Source organism: Euprymna scolopes, chromosome 7 (genome assembly GCF_053919585.1).
Source record: "Euprymna scolopes isolate OS-2025 chromosome 7, ASM5391958v1, whole genome shotgun sequence".
NCBI classification, from domain to species: Eukaryota; Metazoa; Mollusca; class Cephalopoda; order Sepiida; family Sepiolidae; genus Euprymna; species Euprymna scolopes.
This window is the reverse complement of record NC_136488.1, coordinates 153,798,651-153,804,741: the sequence shown is the minus strand read 5'-3', so window position 1 is coordinate 153,804,741 and position 6,091 is coordinate 153,798,651.

The window sequence follows — 6,091 nt, the reverse complement described above, 5'->3', positions numbered from 1 at the left end:
AGTTGAAAAACTGACTAAATTTCATGTATGTCGCGTTAGGTCAGTTGATTAGTGCGTTGGTTCATTATCTAAACGTTTTAGGTTTGAATTGTGGTGTGAGATGTCTTTTTTTCGATTTTTTAAATTTAAATATTGAACCAGTGTTTATTTAAGCCATTTTTCACGTAACGTTCATTTTTCTGTTTTTTTTTACTTCACTTATCCACCCCCAACCACACACCCAAAAACACCCGGATACCCACCGATTTTTTAAATTTTAATTTTGAAACAGGCTTATTTAAGCCATTTTTCATGTGTTCGTTTTCTGTTTTCATCGTTCGTTTGCCTTATGTTAGTTTTTTTTTTTTTTAATGTTTTGATTACCCCCCCCCTTGCTTAAGTTTTAACGTTGTTTTCTTTTTTTACTTCGCTTATAACAAACAAACCTGGTCATTGACGTCGTTGTCGTAACGCTCAACGACTTCCGGGCGCACGAACCTGTCAATTTGGTTCTTACTTAAATAAATTCAAACATCTTTCAGTAACTCATTCTGACTGGCCGATTTTATTTTCAAACTTCGCCTCAGGGCTTCGGGGTTGTTTTTTGTTGACATTTTCGCTAGTCACCATCTCCTTTTGATTGACTACCCTTAATTCCAACACTCGTGACTTCTGATTGCACGATGGACACATCAGCTAAGATGTTACGTTTTTTTTTCACCATCTTTTCCTCCTTCACGTTACAGGTTCGAGCCTGCCTGCCTACAACCACTTTTTTTTTAACACCTCTCTCCACCCAAACTGTTTACTGTTGTTTTTATCCCCCCCCCTCCCCGCTACTACCAGTTTTTTTATTTTCCCCCTCCCCCCACCTAGGGATGCCTTACTACACCACCTCTACATCCGGGTACCCCTGCTAGTTTTAAATAAAAGAGTCCTAACTATTTATTTTACAAAAAATTACAATATGTCACAAATACAAAAACTAATAACAATGAAACTTTTAACAGACTCAGCTACCTTTTAATGGCTCATTGTGCCTCCCCCCTTTTTGTGGAGAGACAAAATTATGTGTGTTCACCCTATGCTGGTCAGACAAAGAGAGAGAGCTGTAAGAATGAGACCATGGGATATCTATTGCCGAACTCCCATACGACTGGCCCCATCATGCATAAGGAATATCTACGTTACTATGCCGAAAGTGTCAAGTAAACACATAGTGCCACATTAGTTTACAGGCATTTTAAGGAGTGGCAATGAATGTTGCCAGTTTGCAATAGTTAGGGACAGTTTATGGACAATCTTTGGTTCGCGACAGTTGAAGATAGTTTTCCAGTTTGAAACAGTAGAACGCAAGTTGTAGCTTGAAGTGGATCAAGATTGGCTGACGGCAACTAATGACCACAGTCTCAAAAGAATATTTAGATGTGAACCTTAGTGCTCAGAGAGTCGATGGTGTCACACACACAAAGTGCAACGGATATCTGCAGAATATGTCACAGTTTGTGTTTTCTTTTGTTTCTCTTGCGTTAGTTTATTTTTGTAATTGTGAGCCACTGTGCACTCTTCGGCAGCCACCAATGTGACAGATGACGATATGGTCAGAAGACAAAATAAAAGATGATGGAAACAGCATTGGAGGGGGGGGGTTCCAGTGTTTGGTGTTGAGCACGGGAGAACGTATGGTTGCATAATTAGATGTACATGGATTACATATTCAGCAGTCGTGAGTTTGGAAAACTCAATAAATTATTAATGAGATTTATCTCAAGAGCTAAGACAAACCTGATTATTTGTGGGGAGGCAAGTAAATACAAACACATTTAAGAAAATATTGAAGTCACACTTCTAAGTTGATCATTTGCAACTGCTGCATATTGCAACAAAATGTCAGGAAAACATTTTCATTAGCGCAGCAGTGATTAATCAGAATCAAGAATAGGAAAAAAAAAAAGGAACTTGGAGGTATAGGAAAATTTTATTCCTATTTTCTGATGTCAAAAACAATTCTTTTAATCATTTTAATTTTGTCTTTGTTTAAAACTTGATTTTCCATTATTGGTACTACTGATAAAATAATAAATATCTATATATTTGAAATTACCAATAAAATTAAAATCTATAGATCCTCAACCCCCAGTATATTTTTGCGTTTTCGAAAATATATGCACATATTACACAGGTATTTACCATGACCCCCCCCCAAAAAAAAAACCCAACTCTATGGCTAAATATTTCAAAAGACAATTGACATCGATAATTATATCAGAATTGAGAAAACATGTTGGAATCATCCCATCACTAATTTTTTTTTTTTTTTTACTAAGGAGCCATCACTAGTTAAAACCCAAACTCCACTTGAGGGTAAGGGTTAAATGAGTGTAAGGGCGATGGGGGACACAACACCGTGATGATTAGTAATGATACTCGAGATTGGCTAGTATTTGATGGGTACTGATGTATTTAGGCAGACCCAAATTTCTGGCTTTGGAAAATTTACGTCACATGGTATTTTTGTAGACAGTTTAATCTAAGAAAAAAAAAAAAAAAAAAAAAAACACGTAACCTCACCCGAAATTATTTTATCAATAGATTTTAAAAAGAACAAAAAAGAATCCCAACCCCCTTTTTTCCAACATGTACATTTAACATGCCTACGTCAGCTATTCGCTACCAAGACACTGCATCCTTTAGAACCTTTACAATTCCTAAAATTCGCCCAAACTACATCAAATATGCCATCTACCCCATACATGCACACATATTCCTGAGGAGTTATAGTGTACCTGATCAATGTACACAATTTTACTATTTTCATAACTTCACTAAGGATTAGACGGCAACTATTCTTGACTTTGAATATTTCCCCACATTGTTTGGTCAAACAAACCAACTCTTGTGAACTTGCATTTGTGTGTCGTCACTGAACAAGCAGTGATCCTCCACTTGTCTTCATTAGAATTTTTCTTTTTTCAGATGTTACAATGATACTTGCAATTTGGATAAACATTTTTCAACCAAATCTTAATGATCCGTCTGTCCTAAACTGATGCAATGAATACGGGTATGTTCGCAAATCACTGCAAAGTAATATGCAACTGTTAGACTATGATAAAAACCGCAATTAAACATGTCAAAATGAAGGTTTGCTGACAAGACATACTGTTGCAATATTTTGGGCATGTGGAGAAAGGTATGCTACAAAGAGTTGGACGATCATATTTACAGGATGGAACGATAAAATTGTCACCCTAGAAAAGACATCGTTCCATTTCCATTTGATGAAATCCGGTTTTCTTTTTTTGTTGCAGAACATCTATTAGTTGGCCACTTGTGTACAAATCCCAAAAGCAATAGGAGCCTTCTATTAGGTTAGTGCAAAAATAATGTTGCTTTTTTTTTTATGCTCAACTGACTATATAAAGCGACAGTTTTTGCACCAACCTAATATCATGTCTGAAAGTGATACAATATTCAACAAGCGAGAGCAGAAATGCAGTGCCGCTGTACAACTCATGCTCTTTACTGATTAAAGTTATGACAACGGGACCATTGCCAGCACCATCAAAATGCAAATCGGGATGGTTCAATGTTTGAGGGCACAGCTCAATGCATTGGACAACCCATGGTTATGATCTTTGATGTGGTTTCAAATGAGGGCCACATCATGCCATCTTACATCTTTGAAGTCTGCTTGAAAGTCAATACCAACGTGTACCTGGATGTGCTGAAGAGTGTAGTGCAATCAGGTTGTTGCTGGCAGACCCTGGATGTGGCAATACGACTTGGTGCAAGCGCATAAGTCCAAAGAGACCCAGGCTTGGTTTCAGGAGTGGTACAACTTTGTACCCTTCTCCTCTGACCTGAACTACTTCATTTGGTCATACGTCGAGAACATCACCAACATAACCTCTCACAACACCAAAGCCTGATTGCCACCATCTGCTGAGCTCCCACCAGTGTTTGTGGAAAAGGTATGCTCACAGTTCTGGATCCGTAGCAAGCTGGTGATTGAGGCTGAAGGTGGCTACATTGAATAGATGTCAGCTCTACTACATAATCAAGTTACTTGAATTGATTTTTTCCCCCCAAAAAAAAAAAACTTAAAAAAAAATCAAAATAAAATAAAAAAAATAATAGTGTTGTTTTCTTTAGGACGACACTCCCCATTCTATCCTGTATAAACATGGGTGACATGAACAAACCAATCAGATACCAGAATCGCTTTATAAAATATACTGAATCTCTTTGAATTCTTCAATGATAGCCTTCTGTCTTGACACGAGGAGACTGCTATGCTATGCTGCTCCTGACTGGATTAATTCTTTACTTGGATCGATGCTGCCATTTTTTTTTTCTTTTTGGAACAACTACATTTTTCTATTACAAGAATGGCTCCAAATCCGAGATATAAACTATTGTTAAATAAAGCAAACATTCCAATAATAAATTTTTACAAACAAGAATTTTTATTTTTTGTTAAAATTTTTTTATTTCTTTTTATCTTATACAATTCATAAAATACAAAGTTTATTTCAAATTTTGCACAGTACAAAATATCGATGTCTCTATACATAAAATAAATTTTCATGGCACCGAATTATGAAAAAATATAGGTATATATATATATATATATATATATATATAAAATGGATTTTTCATGTTATACTTTTTATATACTGCTCAGTACATTTGATGTTCTTTCCACCTGTCACCTTTCGTTAAATGCATGAGTTATCTAATCAACTTGTGATTGATAAATTATTCTGATCACATAATCGTTTTCAATTTTCATGGTAAAAATAGTTCAAAATGATAAAAACAAAAATCTTTCAAAACTTTGAAAATAACTATTTTCTTTAAAACTCAATTGTACTCCTAAAAAAGATTTTATTAATCCCATTTGGTAAAACCGTATAGCAGTAGAAAAAAAAAAAACAAAACAAAAGATATGTTTTCCTTAAAAATAAAATTAAATTATTCTAAATATTTTGTAAAAATTTGTACAGCACCATGTTGAAATTTCAAAATATTATCAAACAGAATAATTGCCGGAAAATAATCTTTTGTTATTGTAATTCACCAAAATTCTACAAGTGTATGACTATTTCCTAAAAATAATCATAGGTTTTCATGATGGCAGCAATGTTTCTGACAAAGAGGGAAGAATTACTGTTTTCTGGGTCAGAATCTATTCCATCTAACACTTATCAGCAAGCTTTTGACCTTGAAGTACTATTTTTTTAAACGCCTTACATCAAGTGACCTCATGCCTTGTTTGGAGTGATTTCAGTTTAAAAAAAAAAAAAGTATAAAAAGTTAAAGTGAATGTAATTGATAGGATTGAAAGTCACCTTGCTGATTCCATAGTCTATGTTGGTATCAGTTAGGTTATACACTCAAGCAATTAATTGGATGGAAAGAAAATCAAATCATTTTCAGATTCAGTAGTACATATTTTTAGTTAAAAAGGATGGTTTCTTCATCATTTGGATTATTCGGACCGTCCTCACCCGCATTGTTATTTTCACATCATTTCGGCCGATGTGACTTCCAAATATCTTTAGAAGCATCTTTTCGAATTTAGCAACTTCCAGTTAAAGTCTGGAATCTATGTTGGATTTGGAAACCTTTAAGAAATTTTGAACGACGGGTATCTAAAGAAGGTTTAATGTTACACCGACCAAATCAAAAAAGATGAAAATAGTAGTCAGAATAATCCAAATTATAAATCCTTATCTAAAAAAATTTCAAAACATAAGTTGGATCTTGTTAGTCTTTATAGATAACCATAGCTTTGTATGTTCTGAGCAGAGAGAAAAGCGAATCACAATTGAACAAAAGTTAAGTTTTTCATATGAATATAAAAAGTCGATATATAAATAAGAAATACAAACAGTCATTATTTTTCACATATAAAAGATGGTTGTGAACTAAATGGCACTTATATAAAAGTCATGGATATATTGTATATTATTGATTATGGAAATGACAAAATTGAAGATCTACTTGCTTTTAAGTTCACAAGAGAACATCTTTTTTTTTTTTTTTTTAAAGTATTTTACATTACTGGAATATAAAAAATTAAATTGATTATTAAAATTAAACAATA